Source organism: Ambystoma mexicanum, chromosome 5q (genome assembly GCF_040938575.1).
Source record: "Ambystoma mexicanum isolate Mex_15411 chromosome 5q, UKY_AmexF1_1, whole genome shotgun sequence".
NCBI lineage: Eukaryota > Metazoa > Chordata > Amphibia > Caudata > Ambystomatidae > Ambystoma > Ambystoma mexicanum.
This window is the reverse complement of record NC_090933.1, coordinates 529,009,770-529,026,144: the sequence shown is the minus strand read 5'-3', so window position 1 is coordinate 529,026,144 and position 16,375 is coordinate 529,009,770. Positions and strand designations below refer to the sequence as shown.

At 50.6% G+C, this 16,375-nt stretch overlaps 21 non-coding genes across 21 annotated transcripts; 11 read left to right on the top strand and 10 right to left on the bottom strand.

The window, feature by feature from the left end:
• Positions 1 to 610: 610 nt before the first annotated feature.
• On the top strand, positions 611 to 683 carry TRNAA-AGC (transfer RNA alanine (anticodon AGC)). The gene has a single exon. It is a non-coding gene; the product is annotated as a tRNA-Ala (tRNA).
• Positions 684 to 1,283: 600 nt separating this feature from the next.
• On the bottom strand, positions 1,284 to 1,356 carry TRNAR-CCU (transfer RNA arginine (anticodon CCU)). The gene has a single exon. It is a non-coding gene; the product is annotated as a tRNA-Arg (tRNA).
• Positions 1,357 to 2,050: 694 nt separating this feature from the next.
• Positions 2,051 to 2,123, top strand: TRNAA-AGC (transfer RNA alanine (anticodon AGC)). Its single transcript has one exon. It is a non-coding gene; the product is annotated as a tRNA-Ala (tRNA).
• A 581-nt stretch (positions 2,124 to 2,704) lies between these two features.
• TRNAR-CCU (transfer RNA arginine (anticodon CCU)) lies at positions 2,705 to 2,777 on the bottom strand. The gene has a single exon. It is a non-coding gene; the product is annotated as a tRNA-Arg (tRNA).
• Positions 2,778 to 3,471: 694 nt separating this feature from the next.
• On the top strand, positions 3,472 to 3,544 carry TRNAA-AGC (transfer RNA alanine (anticodon AGC)). Its single transcript has one exon. It is a non-coding gene; the product is annotated as a tRNA-Ala (tRNA).
• Positions 3,545 to 4,723: 1,179 nt separating this feature from the next.
• Positions 4,724 to 4,796, bottom strand: TRNAR-CCU (transfer RNA arginine (anticodon CCU)). The gene has a single exon. It is a non-coding gene; the product is annotated as a tRNA-Arg (tRNA).
• Positions 4,797 to 5,490: 694 nt separating this feature from the next.
• On the top strand, positions 5,491 to 5,563 carry TRNAA-AGC (transfer RNA alanine (anticodon AGC)). The gene has a single exon. It is a non-coding gene; the product is annotated as a tRNA-Ala (tRNA).
• A 600-nt stretch (positions 5,564 to 6,163) lies between these two features.
• TRNAR-CCU (transfer RNA arginine (anticodon CCU)) lies at positions 6,164 to 6,236 on the bottom strand. Its single transcript has one exon. It is a non-coding gene; the product is annotated as a tRNA-Arg (tRNA).
• Positions 6,237 to 6,930: 694 nt separating this feature from the next.
• On the top strand, positions 6,931 to 7,003 carry TRNAA-AGC (transfer RNA alanine (anticodon AGC)). The gene has a single exon. It is a non-coding gene; the product is annotated as a tRNA-Ala (tRNA).
• A 600-nt stretch (positions 7,004 to 7,603) lies between these two features.
• TRNAR-CCU (transfer RNA arginine (anticodon CCU)) lies at positions 7,604 to 7,676 on the bottom strand. Its single transcript has one exon. It is a non-coding gene; the product is annotated as a tRNA-Arg (tRNA).
• A 694-nt stretch (positions 7,677 to 8,370) lies between these two features.
• TRNAA-AGC (transfer RNA alanine (anticodon AGC)) lies at positions 8,371 to 8,443 on the top strand. Its single transcript has one exon. It is a non-coding gene; the product is annotated as a tRNA-Ala (tRNA).
• A 600-nt stretch (positions 8,444 to 9,043) lies between these two features.
• Positions 9,044 to 9,116, bottom strand: TRNAR-CCU (transfer RNA arginine (anticodon CCU)). Its single transcript has one exon. It is a non-coding gene; the product is annotated as a tRNA-Arg (tRNA).
• Positions 9,117 to 9,810: 694 nt separating this feature from the next.
• Positions 9,811 to 9,883, top strand: TRNAA-AGC (transfer RNA alanine (anticodon AGC)). Its single transcript has one exon. It is a non-coding gene; the product is annotated as a tRNA-Ala (tRNA).
• Positions 9,884 to 10,483: 600 nt separating this feature from the next.
• TRNAR-CCU (transfer RNA arginine (anticodon CCU)) lies at positions 10,484 to 10,556 on the bottom strand. Its single transcript has one exon. It is a non-coding gene; the product is annotated as a tRNA-Arg (tRNA).
• Positions 10,557 to 11,250: 694 nt separating this feature from the next.
• Positions 11,251 to 11,323, top strand: TRNAA-AGC (transfer RNA alanine (anticodon AGC)). Its single transcript has one exon. It is a non-coding gene; the product is annotated as a tRNA-Ala (tRNA).
• A 600-nt stretch (positions 11,324 to 11,923) lies between these two features.
• Positions 11,924 to 11,996, bottom strand: TRNAR-CCU (transfer RNA arginine (anticodon CCU)). The gene has a single exon. It is a non-coding gene; the product is annotated as a tRNA-Arg (tRNA).
• Positions 11,997 to 12,690: 694 nt separating this feature from the next.
• Positions 12,691 to 12,763, top strand: TRNAA-AGC (transfer RNA alanine (anticodon AGC)). The gene has a single exon. It is a non-coding gene; the product is annotated as a tRNA-Ala (tRNA).
• A 1,179-nt stretch (positions 12,764 to 13,942) lies between these two features.
• Positions 13,943 to 14,015, bottom strand: TRNAR-CCU (transfer RNA arginine (anticodon CCU)). The gene has a single exon. It is a non-coding gene; the product is annotated as a tRNA-Arg (tRNA).
• Positions 14,016 to 14,709: 694 nt separating this feature from the next.
• TRNAA-AGC (transfer RNA alanine (anticodon AGC)) lies at positions 14,710 to 14,782 on the top strand. Its single transcript has one exon. It is a non-coding gene; the product is annotated as a tRNA-Ala (tRNA).
• Positions 14,783 to 15,382: 600 nt separating this feature from the next.
• On the bottom strand, positions 15,383 to 15,455 carry TRNAR-CCU (transfer RNA arginine (anticodon CCU)). Its single transcript has one exon. It is a non-coding gene; the product is annotated as a tRNA-Arg (tRNA).
• A 694-nt stretch (positions 15,456 to 16,149) lies between these two features.
• TRNAA-AGC (transfer RNA alanine (anticodon AGC)) lies at positions 16,150 to 16,222 on the top strand. Its single transcript has one exon. It is a non-coding gene; the product is annotated as a tRNA-Ala (tRNA).
• Positions 16,223 to 16,375: the final 153 nt, after the last annotated feature.

The following is a 16,375-nucleotide window of genomic DNA, read 5'->3' as shown; positions in this document are numbered from 1 at the left end:
GGCTCACGTCCAAAGCTGCAGTGTCCCAGCACACGCGGGCAAAAGGCACCTGCTTGCACTCGGCTGGACACTTCCGCTTTATGGGACACACGATGGAAAGTGGACTCAATTCCCAGACCTAACTCTTACCTGTTTGGTATTCTGACGCTCGATTGTAAAATATGGCCAGCTGGTAAAAATGACAAAGGGCACTCCAGCGCTGGTCCTTTGGCTGCAGGCGGCGTGTCAGCGGCCTAAAACAGCAAGAAATAGCGAGAGAAATAAAGTGAGAAGCAAGCACCTTTTCAATTGGGCTCTCGGGTCTATGGGACTGGCGTGCAGCCTCTTGATCACAAGCGCAGGTCCAGCGTGAAAGGGCGTGGCAGTGGAGTCACTCTGCTATTAATACCTGGTTGGCCAATCCTCGTTGCAATGGATGGCCATCTGCAGCTTTACTTGTAGCTCCACTGAAGGTATTTTGTTTTGGGCAAAGGGGTGAGATTGTGAATTCCTCTGCGGCAGATGAAGAGAAAGGGCTTTATGCACTACAGGTCCCTGGACAGCCAAGCAAGTGTGAGCCGGAGACTGTGCTTCAGCTCTGAAGCAGTGTATCGAGAGCCTTCGAGGAGGAGGGGAATTAGCTCAGATGGTAGAGCGCTCGCTTAGCATGCGAGAGGTAGCGGGATCGATGCCCGCATTCTCCAGCAAGACGCTTTTTCTTCATTTTCACTATTTTATTCAAAACTCGCCAATCGTCGCAAATAAAGTCATGTGCTCGCTTCTGTTTTTTTTACTATCATCCTAAAAGTCTTCCGTCCACTTTCTGCTATCCCAAAGAGTCATCCGCGCGAGGGCCGGCAACAGGCGTGATACTGTGCAACAGGCGCATTGCATGGCATTGGTGACATATTCAGGAAATTCCACTTTGATGCCACCCAGGGCTGTTAACCTTTTATTTCATTTCAATACGATGCTTCGAATAATTGGTTCAAAGTGCGCAGCCTTTGCTCTTTTATTTCGTTTTCATCGGAGCAGGTCGGAGCTGGCAGAAGAGTGAGCCCTGTCTGCAGGAGCTCTGATTCCAGAAAGCATATTTTCCCTGTCTTTCTTACCACTCATCTGTGTCTCTTCGCTGACATGAGGGGTTGCTACACTCTGCAGTCTCCCGGCATTTAAAGTCTGCTACCAGCAGAGCACGTTCTGGACTTCACAGCGCCCAGCAAAGTACTAGCCTGCGCCCACCCCCTACTACCGCAAAAACCTTTTGCATGCTTTGGCAGAAGTGTGAACAAAATGCCACGAACCACCCCAGATGGGACTCGAACCCACAATCCCTGGCTTAGGAGGCCAGTGCCTTATCCATTAGGCCACTGGGGCCACTCGACAGAGAAGGGGAAAGTTCTTTCTTTTCCTCTTCTCTCACTGGAGTCACGGGTACTGGCCCACTGAAAAGGGCAAGTTGGCTCACGTCCAAAGCTGCAGTGTCCCAGCACACGCGGGCAAAAGGCACCTGCTTGCACTCGGCTGGACACTTCCGCTTTATGGGACACACGATGGAAAGTGGACTCAATTCCCAGACCTAACTCTTACCTGTTTGGTATTCTGACGCTCGATTGTAAAATATGGCCAGCTGGTAAAAATGACAAAGGGCACTCCAGCGCTGGTCCTTTGGCTGCAGGCGGCGTGTCAGCGGCCTAAAACAGCAAGAAATAGCGAGAGAAATAAAGTGAGAAGCAAGCACCTTTTCAATTGGGCTCTCGGGTCTATGGGACTGGCGTGCAGCCTCTTGATCACAAGCGCAGGTCCAGCGTGAAAGGGCGTGGCAGTGGAGTCACTCTGCTATTAATACCTGGTTGGCCAATCCTCGTTGCAATGGATGGCCATCTGCAGCTTTACTTGTAGCTCCACTGAAGGTATTTTGTTTTGGGCAAAGGGGTGAGATTGTGATTTCCTCTGCGGCAGATGAAGAGAAAGGGCTTTATGCACTACAGGTCCCTGGACAGCCAAGCAAGTGTGAGCCGGAGACTGTGCTTCAGCTCTGAAGCAGTGTATCGAGAGCCTTCGAGGAGGAGGGGAATTAGCTCAGATGGTAGAGCGCTCGCTTAGCATGCGAGAGGTAGCGGGATCGATGCCCGCATTCTCCAGCAAGACGCTTTTACTTCATTTTCACTATTTTATTCAAAACTCGCCAATCGTCGCAAATAAAGTCATGTGCTCGCTTCTGTTTTTTTTACTATCATCCTAAAAGTCTTCCGTCCACTTTCTGCTATCCCAAAGAGTCATCCGCGCGAGGGCCGGCAACAGGCGCATTGCATGGCATTGGTGACATATTCAGGAAATTCCACTTTGATGCCACCCAGGGCTGTTAACCTTTTATTTCATTTCAATACGATGCTTCGAATAATTGGTTCAAAGTGCGCAGCCTTTGCTCTTTTATTTCGTTTTCATCGGAGCAGGTCGGAGCTGGCAGAAGAGTGAGCCCTGTCTGCAGGAGCTCTGATTCCAGAAAGCATATTTTCCCTGTCTTTCTTACCACTCATCTGTGTCTCTTCGCTGACATGAGGCGTTGCTACACTCTGCAGTCTCCCGGCATTTAAAGTCTGCTACCAGCAGAGCACGTTCTGGACTTCACAGCGCCCAGCAAAGTACTAGCCTGCGCCCACCCCCTACTACCGCAAAAACCTTTTGCATGCTTTGGCAGAAGTGTGAACAAAATGCCACGAACCACCCCAGATGGGACTCGAACCCACAATCCCTGGCTTAGGAGGCCAGTGCCTTATCCATTAGGCCACTGGGGTCACTCGACAGAGAAGGGGAAAGTTCTTTCTTTTCCTCTTCTCTCACTGGAGTCACGGGTACTGGCCCACTGAAAAGGGCAAGTTGGCTCACGTCCAAAGCTGCAGTGTCCCAGCACACGCGGGCAAAAGGCACCTGCTTGCACTCGGCTGGACACTTCCGCTTTATGGGACACACGATGGAAAGTGGACTCAATTCCCAGACCTAACTCTTACCTGTTTGGTATTCTGACGCTCGATTGTAAAATATGGCCAGCTGGTAAAAATGACAAAGGGCACTCCAGCGCTGGTCCTTTGGCTGCAGGCGGCGTGTCAGCGGCCTAAAACAGCAAGAAATAGCGAGAGAAATAAAGTGAGAAGCAAGCACCTTTTCAATTGGGCTCTCGGGTCTATGGGACTGGCGTGCAGCCTCTTGATCACAAGCGCAGGTCCAGCGTGAAAGGGCGTGGCAGTGGAGTCACTCTGCTATTAATACCTGGTTGGCCAATCCTCGTTGCAATGGATGGCCATCTGCAGCTTTACTTGTAGCTCCACTGAAGGTATTTTGTTTTGGGCAAAGGGGTGAGATTGTGATTTCCTCTGCGGCAGATGAAGAGAAAGGGCTTTATGCACTACAGGTCCCTGGACAGCCAAGCAAGTGTGAGCCGGAGACTGTGCTTCAGCTCTGAAGCAGTGTATCGAGAGCCTTCGAGGAGGAGGGGAATTAGCTCAGATGGTAGAGCGCTCGCTTAGCATGCGAGAGGTAGCGGGATCGATGCCCGCATTCTCCAGCAAGACGCTTTTTCTTCATTTTCACTATTTTATTCAAAACTCGCCAATCGTCGCAAATAAAGTCATGTGCTCGCTTCTGTTTTTTTTACTATCATCCTAAAAGTCTTCCGTCCACTTTCTGCTATCCCAAAGAGTCATCCGCGCGAGGGCCGGCAACAGGCGTGATACTGTGCAACAGGCGCATTGCATGGCATTGGTGACATATTCAGGAAATTCCACTTTGATGCCACCCAGGGCTGTTAACCTTTTATTTCATTTCAATACGATGCTTCGAATAATTGGTTCAAAGTGCGCAGCCTTTGCTCTTTTATTTCGTTTTCATCGGAGCAGGTCGGAGCTGGCAGAAGAGTGAGCCCTGTCTGCAGGAGCTCTGATTCCAGAAAGCATATTTTCCCTGTCTTTCTTACCACTCATCTGTGTCTCTTCGCTGACATGAGGCGTTGCTACACTCTGCAGTCTCCCGGCATTTAAAGTCTGCTACCAGCAGAGCACGTTCTGGACTTCACAGCGCCCAGCAAAGTACTAGCCTGCGCCCACCCCCTACTACCGCAAAAACCTTTTGCATGCTTTGGCAGAAGTGTGAACAAAATGCCACGAACCACCCCAGATGGGACTCGAACCCACAATCCCTGGCTTAGGAGGCCAGTGCCTTATCCTGTTTTTTTTACTATCATCCTAAAAGTCTTCCGTCCACTTTCTGCTATCCCAAAGAGTCATCCGCGCGAGGGCCGGCAACAGGCGTGATACTGTGCAACAGGCGCATTGCATGGCATTGGTGACATATTCAGGAAATTCCACTTTGATGCCACCCAGGGCTGTTAACCTTTTATTTCATTTCAATACGATGCTTCGAATAATTGGTTCAAAGTGCGCAGCCTTTGCTCTTTTATTTCGTTTTCATCGGAGCAGGTCGGAGCTGGCAGAAGAGTGAGCCCTGTCTGCAGGAGCTCTGATTCCAGAAAGCATATTTTCCCTGTCTTTCTTACCACTCATCTGTGTCTCTTCGCTGACATGAGGCGTTGCTACACTCTGCAGTCTCCCGGCATTTAAAGTCTGCTACCAGCAGAGCACGTTCTGGACTTCACAGCGCCCAGCAAAGTACTAGCCTGCGCCCACCCCCTACTACCGCAAAAACCTTTTGCATGCTTTGGCAGAAGTGTGAACAAAATGCCACGAACCACCCCAGATGGGACTCGAACCCACAATCCCTGGCTTAGGAGGCCAGTGCCTTATCCATTAGGCCACTGGGGCCACTCGACAGAGAAGGGGAAAGTTCTTTCTTTTCCTCTTCTCTCACTGGAGTCACGGGTACTGGCCCACTGAAAAGGGCAAGTTGGCTCACGTCCAAAGCTGCAGTGTCCCAGCACACGCGGGCAAAAGGCACCTGCTTGCACTCGGCTGGACACTTCCGCTTTATGGGACACACGATGGAAAGTGGACTCAATTCCCAGACCTAACTCTTACCTGTTTGGTATTCTGACGCTCGATTGTAAAATATGGCCAGCTGGTAAAAATGACAAAGGGCACTCCAGCGCTGGTCCTTTGGCTGCAGGCGGCGTGTCAGCGGCCTAAAACAGCAAGAAATAGCGAGAGAAATAAAGTGAGAAGCAAGCACCTTTTCAATTGGGCTCTCGGGTCTATGGGACTGGCGTGCAGCCTCTTGATCACAAGCGCAGGTCCAGCGTGAAAGGGCGTGGCAGTGGAGTCACTCTGCTATTAATACCTGGTTGGCCAATCCTCGTTGCAATGGATGGCCATCTGCAGCTTTACTTGTAGCTCCACTGAAGGTATTTTGTTTTGGGCAAAGGGGTGAGATTGTGATTTCCTCTGCCGCAGATGAAGAGAAAGGGCTTTATGCACTACAGGTCCCTGGACAGCCAAGCAAGTGTGAGCCGGAGATTGTGCTTCAGCTCTGAAGCAGTGTATCGAGAGCCTTCGAGGAGGAGGGGAATTAGCTCAGATGGTAGAGCGCTCGCTTAGCATGCGAGAGGTAGCGGGATCGATGCCCGCATTCTCCAGCAAGACGCTTTTTCTTCATTTTCACTATTTTATTCAAAACTCGCCAATCGTCGCAAATAAAGTCATGTGCTCGCTTCTGTTTTTTTTACTATCATCCTAAAAGTCTTCCGTCCACTTTCTGCTATCCCAAAGAGTCACCCGCGCGAGGGCCGGCAACAGGCGTGATACTGTGCAACAGGCGCATTGCATGGCATTGGTGACATATTCAGGAAATTCCACTTTGATGCCACCCAGGGCTGTTAACCTTTTATTTCATTTCAATACGATGCTTCGAATAATTGGTTCAAAGTGCGCAGCCTTTGCTCTTTTATTTCGTTTTCATCGGAGCAGGTCGGAGCTGGCAGAAGAGTGAGCCCTGTCTGCAGGAGCTCTGATTCCAGAAAGCATATTTTCCCTGTCTTTCTTACCACTCATCTGTGTCTCTTCGCTGACATGAGGCGTTGCTACACTCTGCAGTCTCCCGGCATTTAAAGTCTGCTACCAGCAGAGCACGTTCTGGACTTCACAGCGCCCAGCAAAGTACTAGCCTGCGCCCACCCCCTACTACCTCAAAAACCTTTTGCATGCTTTGGCAGAAGTGTGAACAAAATGCCACGAACCACCCCAGATGGGACTCGAACCCACAATCCCTGGCTTAGGAGGCCAGTGCCTTATCCATTAGGCCACTGGGGCAACTCGACAGAGAAGGGGAAAGTTCTTTCTTTTCCTCTTCTCTCACTGGAGTCACGGGTACTGGCCCACTGAAAAGGGCAAGTTGGCTCACGTCCAAAGCTGCAGTGTCCCAGCACACGCGGGCAAGAGGCACCTGCTTGCACTCGGCTGGACACTTCCGCTTTATGGGACACACGATGGAAAGTGGACTCAATTCCCAGACCTAACTCTTACCTGTTTGGTATTCTGACGCTCGATTGTAAAATATGGCCAGCTGGTAAAAATGACAAAGGGCACTCCAGCGCTGGTCCTTTGGCTGCAGGCGGCGTGTCAGCGGCCTAAAACAGCAAGAAATAGCGAGAGAAATAAAGTGAGAAGCAAGCACCTTTTCAATTGGGCTCTCGGGTCTATGGGACTGGCGTGCAGCCTCTTGATCACAAGCGCAGGTCCAGCGTGAAAGGGCGTGGGAGTGGAGTCACTCTGCTATTAATACCTGGTTGGCCAATCCTCGTTGCAATGGATGGCCATCTGCAGCTTTACTTGTAGCTCCACTGAAGGTATTTTGTTTTGGGCAAAGGGGTGAGATTGTGATTTCCTCTGCGGCAGATGAAGAGAAAGGGCTTTATGCACTACAGGTCCCTGGACAGCCAAGCAAGTGTGAGCCGGAGACTGTGCTTCAGCTCTGAAGCAGTGTATCGAGAGCCTTCGAGGAGGAGGGGAATTAGCTCAGATGGTAGAGCGCTCGCTTAGCATGCGAGAGGTAGCGGGATCGATGCCCGCATTCTCCAGCAAGACGCTTTTTCTTCATTTTCACTATTTTATTCAAAACTCGCCAATCGTCGCAAATAAAGTCATGTGCTCGCTTCTGTTTTTTTTACTATCATCCTAAAAGTCTTCCGTCCACTTTCTGCTATCCCAAAGAGTCATCCGCGCGAGGGCCGGCAACAGGCGTGATACTGTGCAACAGGCGCATTGCATGGCATTGGTGACATATTCAGGAAATTCCACTTTGATGCCACCCAGGGCTGTTAACCTTTTATTTCATTTCAATACGATGCTTCGAATAATTGGTTCAAAGTGCGCAGCCTTTGCTCTTTTATTTCGTTTTCATCGGAGCAGGTCGGAGCTGGCAGAAGAGTGAGCCCTGTCTGCAGGAGCTCTGATTCCAGAAAGCATATTTTCCCTGTCTTTCTTACCACTCATCTGTGTCTCTTCGCTGACATGAGGCGTTGCTACACTCTGCAGTCTCCCGGCATTTAAAGTCTGCTACCAGCAGAGCACGTTCTGGACTTCACAGCGCCCAGCAAAGTACTAGCCTGCGCCCACCCCCTACTACCGCAAAAACCTTTTGCATGCTTTGGCAGAAGTGTGAACAAAATGCCACGAACCACCCCAGATGGGACTCGAACCCACAATCCCTGGCTTAGGAGGCCAGTGCCTTATCCATTAGGCCACTGGGGCCACTCGACAGAGAAGGGGAAAGTTCTTTCTTTTCCTCTTCTCTCACTGGAGTCACGGGTACTGGCCCACTGAAAAGGGCAAGTTGGCTCACGTCCAAAGCTGCAGTGTCCCAGCACACGCGGGCAAAAGGCACCTGCTTGCACTCGGCTGGACACTTCCGCTTTATGGGACACACGATGGAAAGTGGACTCAATTCCCAGACCTAACTCTTACCTGTTTGGTATTCTGACGCTCGATTGTAAAATATGGCCAGCTGGTAAAAATGACAAAGGGCACTCCAGCGCTGGTCCTTTGGCTGCAGGCGGCGTGTCAGCGGCCTAAAACAGCAAGAAATAGCGAGAGAAATAAAGTGAGAAGCAAGCACCTTTTCAATTGGGCTCTCGGGTCTATGGGACTGGCGTGCAGCCTCTTGATCACAAGCGCAGGTCCAGCGTGAAAGGGCGTGGCAGTGGAGTCACTCTGCTATTAATACCTGGTTGGCCAATCCTCGTTGCAATGGATGGCCATCTGCAGCTTTACTTGTAGCTCCACTGAAGGTATTTTGTTTTGGGCAAAGGGGTGAGATTGTGATTTCCTCTGCCGCAGATGAAGAGAAAGGGCTTTATGCACTACAGGTCCCTGGACAGCCAAGCAAGTGTGAGCCGGAGATTGTGCTTCAGCTCTGAAGCAGTGTATCGAGAGCCTTCGAGGAGGAGGGGAATTAGCTCAGATGGTAGAGCGCTCGCTTAGCATGCGAGAGGTAGCGGGATCGATGCCCGCATTCTCCAGCAAGACGCTTTTTCTTCATTTTCACTATTTTATTCAAAACTCGCCAATCGTCGCAAATAAAGTCATGTGCTCGCTTCTGTTTTTTTTACTATCATCCTAAAAGTCTTCCGTCCACTTTCTGCTATCCCAAAGAGTCACCCGCGCGAGGGCCGGCAACAGGCGTGATACTGTGCAACAGGCGCATTGCATGGCATTGGTGACATATTCAGGAAATTCCACTTTGATGCCACCCAGGGCTGTTAACCTTTTATTTCATTTCAATACGATGCTTCGAATAATTGGTTCAAAGTGCGCAGCCTTTGCTCTTTTATTTCGTTTTCATCGGAGCAGGTCGGAGCTGGCAGAAGAGTGAGCCCTGTCTGCAGGAGCTCTGATTCCAGAAAGCATATTTTCCCTGTCTTTCTTACCACTCATCTGTGTCTCTTCGCTGACATGAGGCGTTGCTACACTCTGCAGTCTCCCGGCATTTAAAGTCTGCTACCAGCAGAGCACGTTCTGGACTTCACAGCGCCCAGCAAAGTACTAGCCTGCGCCCACCCCCTACTACCGCAAAAACCTTTTGCATGCTTTGGCAGAAGTGTGAACAAAATGCCACGAACCACCCCAGATGGGACTCGAACCCACAATCCCTGGCTTAGGAGGCCAGTGCCTTATCCATTAGGCCACTGGGGCCACTCGACAGAGAAGGGGAAAGTTCTTTCTTTTCCTCTTCTCTCACTGGAGTCACGGGTACTGGCCCACTGAAAAGGGCAAGTTGGCTCACGTCCAAAGCTGCAGTGTCCCAGCACACGCGGGCAAAAGGCACCTGCTTGCACTCGGCTGGACACTTCCGCTTTATGGGACACACGATGGAAAGTGGACTCAATTCCCAGACCTAACTCTTACCTGTTTGGTATTCTGACGCTCGATTGTAAAATATGGCCAGCTGGTAAAAATGACAAAGGGCACTCCAGCGCTGGTCCTTTGGCTGCAGGCGGCGTGTCAGCGGCCTAAAACAGCAAGAAATAGCGAGAGAAATAAAGAGAGAAATAAGCACCTTTTCAATTGGGCTCTCGGGTCTATGGGACTGGCGTGCAGCCTCTTGATCACAAGCGCAGGTCCAGCGTGAAAGGGCGTGGCAGTGGAGTCACTCTGCTATTAATACCTGGTTGGCCAATCCTCGTTGCAATGGATGGCCATCTGCAGCTTTACTTGTAGCTCCACTGAAGGTATTTTGTTTTGGGCAAAGGGGTGAGATTGTGATTTCCTCTGCGGCAGATGAAGAGAAAGGGCTTTATGCACTACAGGTCCCTGGACAGCCAAGCAAGTGTGAGCCGGAGACTGTGCTTCAGCTCTGAAGCAGTGTATCGAGAGCCTTCGAGGAGGAGGGGAGTTAGCTCAGATGGTAGAGCGCTCGCTTAGCATGCGAGAGGTAGCGGGATCGATGCCCGCATTCTCCAGCAAGACGCTTTTTCTTCATTTTCACTATTTTATTCAAAACTCGCCAATCGTCGCAAATAAAGTCATGTGCTCGCTTCTGTTTTTTTTACTATCATCCTAAAAGTCTTCCGTCCACTTTCTGCTATCCCAAAGAGTCATCCGCGCGAGGGCCGGCAACAGGCGTGATACTGTGCAACAGGCGCATTGCATGGCATTGGTGACATATTCAGGAAATTCCACTTTGATGCCACCCAGGGCTGTTAACCTTTTATTTCATTTCAATACGATGCTTCGAATAATTGGTTCAAAGTGCGCAGCCTTTGCTCTTTTATTTCGTTTTCATCGGAGCAGGTCGGAGCTGGCAGAAGAGTGAGCCCTGTCTGCAGGAGCTCTGATTCCAGAAAGCATATTTTCCCTGTCTTTCTTACCACTCATCTGTGTCTCTTCGCTGACATGAGGCGTTGCTACACTCTGCAGTCTCCCGGCATTTAAAGTCTGCTACCAGCAGAGCACGTTCTGGACTTCACAGCGCCCAGCAAAGTACTAGCCTGCGCCCACCCCCTACTACCGCAAAAACCTTTTGCATGCTTTGGCAGAAGTGTGAACAAAATGCCACGAACCACCCCAGATGGGACTCGAACCCACAATCCCTGGCTTAGGAGGCCAGTGCCTTATCCATTAGGCCACTGGGGCCACTCGACAGAGAAGGGGAAAGTTCTTTCTTTTCCTCTTCTCTCACTGGAGTCACGGGTACTGGCCCACTGAAAAGGGCAAGTTGGCTCACGTCCAAAGCTGCAGTGTCCCAGCACACGCGGGCAAAAGGCACCTGCTTGCACTCGGCTGGACACTTCCGCTTTATGGGACACACGATGGAAAGTGGACTCAATTCCCAGACCTAACTCTTACCTGTTTGGTATTCTGACGCTCGATTGTAAAATATGGCCAGCTGGTAAAAATGACAAAGGGCACTCCAGCGCTGGTCCTTTGGCTGCAGGCGGCGTGTCAGCGGCCTAAAACAGCAAGAAATAGCGAGAGAAATAAAGTGAGAAGCAAGCACCTTTTCAATTGGGCTCTCGGGTCTATGGGACTGGCGTGCAGCCTCTTGATCACAAGCGCAGGTCCAGCGTGAAAGGGCGTGGCAGTGGAGTCACTCTGCTATTAATACCTGGTTGGCCAATCCTCGTTGCAATGGATGGCCATCTGCAGCTTTACTTGTAGCTCCACTGAAGGTATTTTGTTTTGGGCAAAGGGGTGAGATTGTGATTTCCCCTGCGGCAGATGAAGAGAAAGGGCTTTATGCACTACAGGTCCCTGGACAGCCAAGCAAGTGTGAGCCGGAGACTGTGCTTCAGCTCTGAAGCAGTGTATCGAGAGCCTTCGAGGAGGAGGGGAATTAGCTCAGATGGTAGAGCGCTCGCTTAGCATGCGAGAGGTAGCGGGATCGATGCCCGCATTCTCCAGCAAGACGCTTTTACTTCATTTTCACTATTTTATTCAAAACTCGCCAATCGTCGCAAATAAAGTCATGTGCTCGCTTCTGTTTTTTTTACTATCATCCTAAAAGTCTTCCGTCCACTTTCTGCTATCCCAAAGAGTCATCCGCGCGAGGGCCGGCAACAGGCGTGATACTGTGCAACAGGCGCATTGCATGGCATTGGTGACATATTCAGGAAATTCCACTTTGATGCCACCCAGGGCTGTTAACCTTTTATTTCATTTCAATACGATGCTTCGAATAATTGGTTCAAAGTGCGCAGCCTTTGCTCTTTTATTTCGTTTTCATCGGAGCAGGTCGGAGCTGGCAGAAGAGTGAGCCCTGTCTGCAGGAGCTCTGATTCCAGAAAGCATATTTTCCCTGTCTTTCTTACCACTCATCTGTGTCTCTTCGCTGACATGAGGCGTTGCTACACTCTGCAGTCTCCCGGCATTTAAAGTCTGCTACCAGCAGAGCACGTTCTGGACTTCACAGCGCCCAGCAAAGTACTAGCCTGCGCCCACCCCCTACTACCGCAAAAACCTTTTGCATGCTTTGGCAGAAGTGTGAACAAAATGCCACGAACCACCCCAGATGGGACTCGAACCCACAATCCCTGGCTTAGGAGGCCAGTGCCTTATCCATTAGGCCACTGGGGCCACTCGACAGAGAAGGGGAAAGTTCTTTCTTTTCCTCTTCTCTCACTGGAGTCACGGGTACTGGCCCACTGAAAAGGGCAAGTTGGCTCACGTCCAAAGCTGCAGTGTCCCAGCACACGCGGGCAAAAGGCACCTGCTTGCACTCGGCTGGACACTTCCGCTTTATGGGACACACGATGGAAAGTGGACTCAATTCCCAGACCTAACTCTTACCTGTTTGGTATTCTGACGCTCGATTGTAAAATATGGCCAGCTGGTAAAAATGACAAAGGGCACTCCAGCGCTGGTCCTTTGGCTGCAGGCGGCGTGTCAGCGGCCTAAAACAGCAAGAAATAGCGAGAGAAATAAAGTGAGAAGCAAGCACCTTTTCAATTGGGCTCTCGGGTCTATGGGACTGGCGTGCAGCCTCTTGATCACAAGCGCAGGTCCAGCGTGAAAGGGCGTGGCAGTGGAGTCACTCTGCTATTAATACCTGGTTGGCCAATCCTCGTTGCAATGGATGGCCATCTGCAGCTTTACTTGTAGCTCCACTGAAGGTATTTTGTTTTGGGCAAAGGGGTGAGATTGTGATTTCCTCTGCGGCAGATGAAGAGAAAGGGCTTTATGCACTACAGGTCCCTGGACAGCCAAGCAAGTGTGAGCCGGAGACTGTGCTTCAGCTCTGAAGCAGTGTATCGAGAGCCTTCGAGGAGGAGGGGAATTAGCTCAGATGGTAGAGCGCTCGCTTAGCATGCGAGAGGTAGCGGGATCGATGCCCGCATTCTCCAGCAAGACGCTTTTTCTTCATTTTCACTATTTTATTCAAAACTCGCCAATCGTCGCAAATAAAGTCATGTGCTCGCTTCTGTTTTTTTTACTATCATCCTAAAAGTCTTCCGTCCACTTTCTGCTATCCCAAAGAGTCATCCGCGCGAGGGCCGGCAACAGGCGTGATACTGTGCAACAGGCGCATTGCATGGCATTGGTGACATATTCAGGAAATTCCACTTTGATGCCACCCAGGGCTGTTAACCTTTTATTTCATTTCAATACGATGCTTCGAATAATTGGTTCAAAGTGCGCAGCCTTTGCTCTTTTATTTCGTTTTCATCGGAGCAGGTCGGAGCTGGCAGAAGAGTGAGCCCTGTCTGCAGGAGCTCTGATTCCAGAAAGCATATTTTCCCTGTCTTTCTTACCACTCATCTGTGTCTCTTCGCTGACATGAGGCGTTGCTACACTCTGCAGTCTCCCGGCATTTAAAGTCTGCTACCAGCAGAGCACGTTCTGGACTTCACAGCGCCCAGCAAAGTACTAGCCTGCGCCCACCCCCTACTACCGCAAAAACCTTTTGCATGCTTTGGCAGAAGTGTGAACAAAATGCCACGAACCACCCCAGATGGGACTCGAACCCACAATCCCTGGCTTAGGAGGCCAGTGCCTTATCCTGTTTTTTTTACTATCATCCTAAAAGTCTTCCGTCCACTTTCTGCTATCCCAAAGAGTCATCCGCGCGAGGGCCGGCAACAGGCGTGATACTGTGCAACAGGCGCATTGCATGGCATTGGTGACATATTCAGGAAATTCCACTTTGATGCCACCCAGGGCTGTTAACCTTTTATTTCATTTCAATACGATGCTTCGAATAATTGGTTCAAAGTGCGCAGCCTTTGCTCTTTTATTTCGTTTTCATCGGAGCAGGTCGGAGCTGGCAGAAGAGTGAGCCCTGTCTGCAGGAGCTCTGATTCCAGAAAGCATATTTTCCCTGTCTTTCTTACCACTCATCTGTGTCTCTTCGCTGACATGAGGCGTTGCTACACTCTGCAGTCTCCCGGCATTTAAAGTCTGCTACCAGCAGAGCACGTTCTGGACTTCACAGCGCCCAGCAAAGTACTAGCCTGCGCCCACCCCCTACTACCGCAAAAACCTTTTGCATGCTTTGGCAGAAGTGTGAACAAAATGCCACGAACCACCCCAGATGGGACTCGAACCCACAATCCCTGGCTTAGGAGGCCAGTGCCTTATCCATTAGGCCACTGGGGCCACTCGACAGAGAAGGGGAAAGTTCTTTCTTTTCCTCTTCTCTCACTGGAGTCACGGGTACTGGCCCACTGAAAAGGGCAAGTTGGCTCACGTCCAAAGCTGCAGTGTCCCAGCACACGCGGGCAAAAGGCACCTGCTTGCACTCGGCTGGACACTTCCGCTTTATGGGACACACGATGGAAAGTGGACTCAATTCCCAGACCTAACTCTTACCTGTTTGGTATTCTGACGCTCGATTGTAAAATATGGCCAGCTGGTAAAAATGACAAAGGGCACTCCAGCGCTGGTCCTTTGGCTGCAGGCGGCGTGTCAGCGGCCTAAAACAGCAAGAAATAGCGAGAGAAATAAAGTGAGAAGCAAGCACCTTTTCAATTGGGCTCTCGGGTCTATGGGACTGGCGTGCAGCCTCTTGATCACAAGCGCAGGTCCAGCGTGAAAGGGCGTGGCAGTGGAGTCACTCTGCTATTAATACCTGGTTGGCCAATCCTCGTTGCAATGGATGGCCATCTGCAGCTTTACTTGTAGCTCCACTGAAGGTATTTTGTTTTGGGCAAAGGGGTGAGATTGTGATTTCCTCTGCGGCAGATGAAGAGAAAGGGCTTTATGCACTACAGGTCCCTGGACAGCCAAGCAAGTGTGAGCCGGAGACTGTGCTTCAGCTCTGAAGCAGTGTATCGAGAGCCTTCGAGGAGGAGGGGAATTAGCTCAGATGGTAGAGCGCTCGCTTAGCATGCGAGAGGTAGCGGGATTGATGCCCGCATTCTCCAGCAAGACGCTTTTACTTCATTTTCACTATTTTATTCAAAACTCGCCAATCGTCGCAAATAAAGTCATGTGCTCGCTTCTGTTTTTTTTACTATCATCCTAAAAGTCTTCCGTCCACTTTCTGCTATCCCAAAGAGTCATCCGCGCGAGGGCCGGCAACAGGCGTGATACTGTGCAACAGGCGCATTGCATGGCATTGGTGACATATTCAGGAAATTCCACTTTGATGCCACCCAGGGCTGTTAACCTTTTATTTCATTTCAATACGATGCTTCGAATAATTGGTTCAAAGTGCGCAGCCTTTGCTCTTTTATTTCGTTTTCATCGGAGCAGGTCGGAGCTGGCAGAAGAGTGAGCCCTGTCTGCAGGAGCTCTGATTCCAGAAAGCATATTTTCCCTGTCTTTCTTACCACTCATCTGTGTCTCTTCGCTGACATGAGGCGTTGCTACACTCTGCAGTCTCCCGGCATTTAAAGTCTGCTACCAGCAGAGCACGTTCTGGACTTCACAGCGCCCAGCAAAGTACTAGCCTGCGCCCACCCCCTACTACCGCAAAAACCTTTTGCATGCTTTGGCAGAAGTGTGAACAAAATGCCACGAACCACCCCAGATGGGACTCGAACCCACAATCCCTGGCTTAGGAGGCCAGTGCCTTATCCATTAGGCCACTGGGGCCACTCGACAGAGAAGGGGAAAGTTCTTTCTTTTCCTCTTCTCTCACTGGAGTCACGGGTACTGGCCCACTGAAAAGGGCAAGTTGGCTCACGTCCAAAGCTGCAGTGTCCCAGCACACGCGGGCAAAAGGCACCTGCTTGCACTCGGCTGGACACTTCCGCTTTATGGGACACACGATGGAAAGTGGACTCAATTCCCAGACCTAACTCTTACCTGTTTGGTATTCTGACGCTCGATTGTAAAATATGGCCAGCTGGTAAAAATGACAAAGGGCACTCCAGCGCTGGTCCTTTGGCTGCAGGCGGCGTGTCAGCGGCCTAAAACAGCAAGAAATAGCGAGAGAAATAAAGTGAGAAGCAAGCACCTTTTCAATTGGGCTCTCGGGTCTATGGGACTGGCGTGCAGCCTCTTGATCACAAGCGCAGGTCCAGCGTGAAAGGGCGTGGCAGTGGAGTCACTCTGCTATTAATACCTGGTTGGCCAATCCTCGTTGCAATGGATGGCCATCTGCAGCTTTACTTGTAGCTCCACTGAAGGTATTTTGTTTTGGGCAAAGGGGTGAGATTGTGATTTCCTCTGCCGCAGATGAAGAGAAAGGGCTTTATGCACTACAGGTCCCTGGACAGCCAAGCAAGTGTGAGCCGGAGATTGTGCTTCAGCTCTGAAGCAGTGTATCGAGAGCCTTCGAGGAGGAGGGGAATTAGCTCAGATGGTAGAGCGCTCGCTTAGCATGCGAGAGGTAGCGGGATCGATGCCCGCATTCTCCAGCAAGACGCTTTTTCTTCATTTTCACTATTTTATTCAAAACTCGCCAATCGTCGCAAATAAAGTCATGTGCTCGCTTCTGTTTTTTTTACTATCATCCTAAAAGTCTTCCGTCCACTTTCTGCTATCCCAAAGAGTCACCCGCGCGAGGGCCG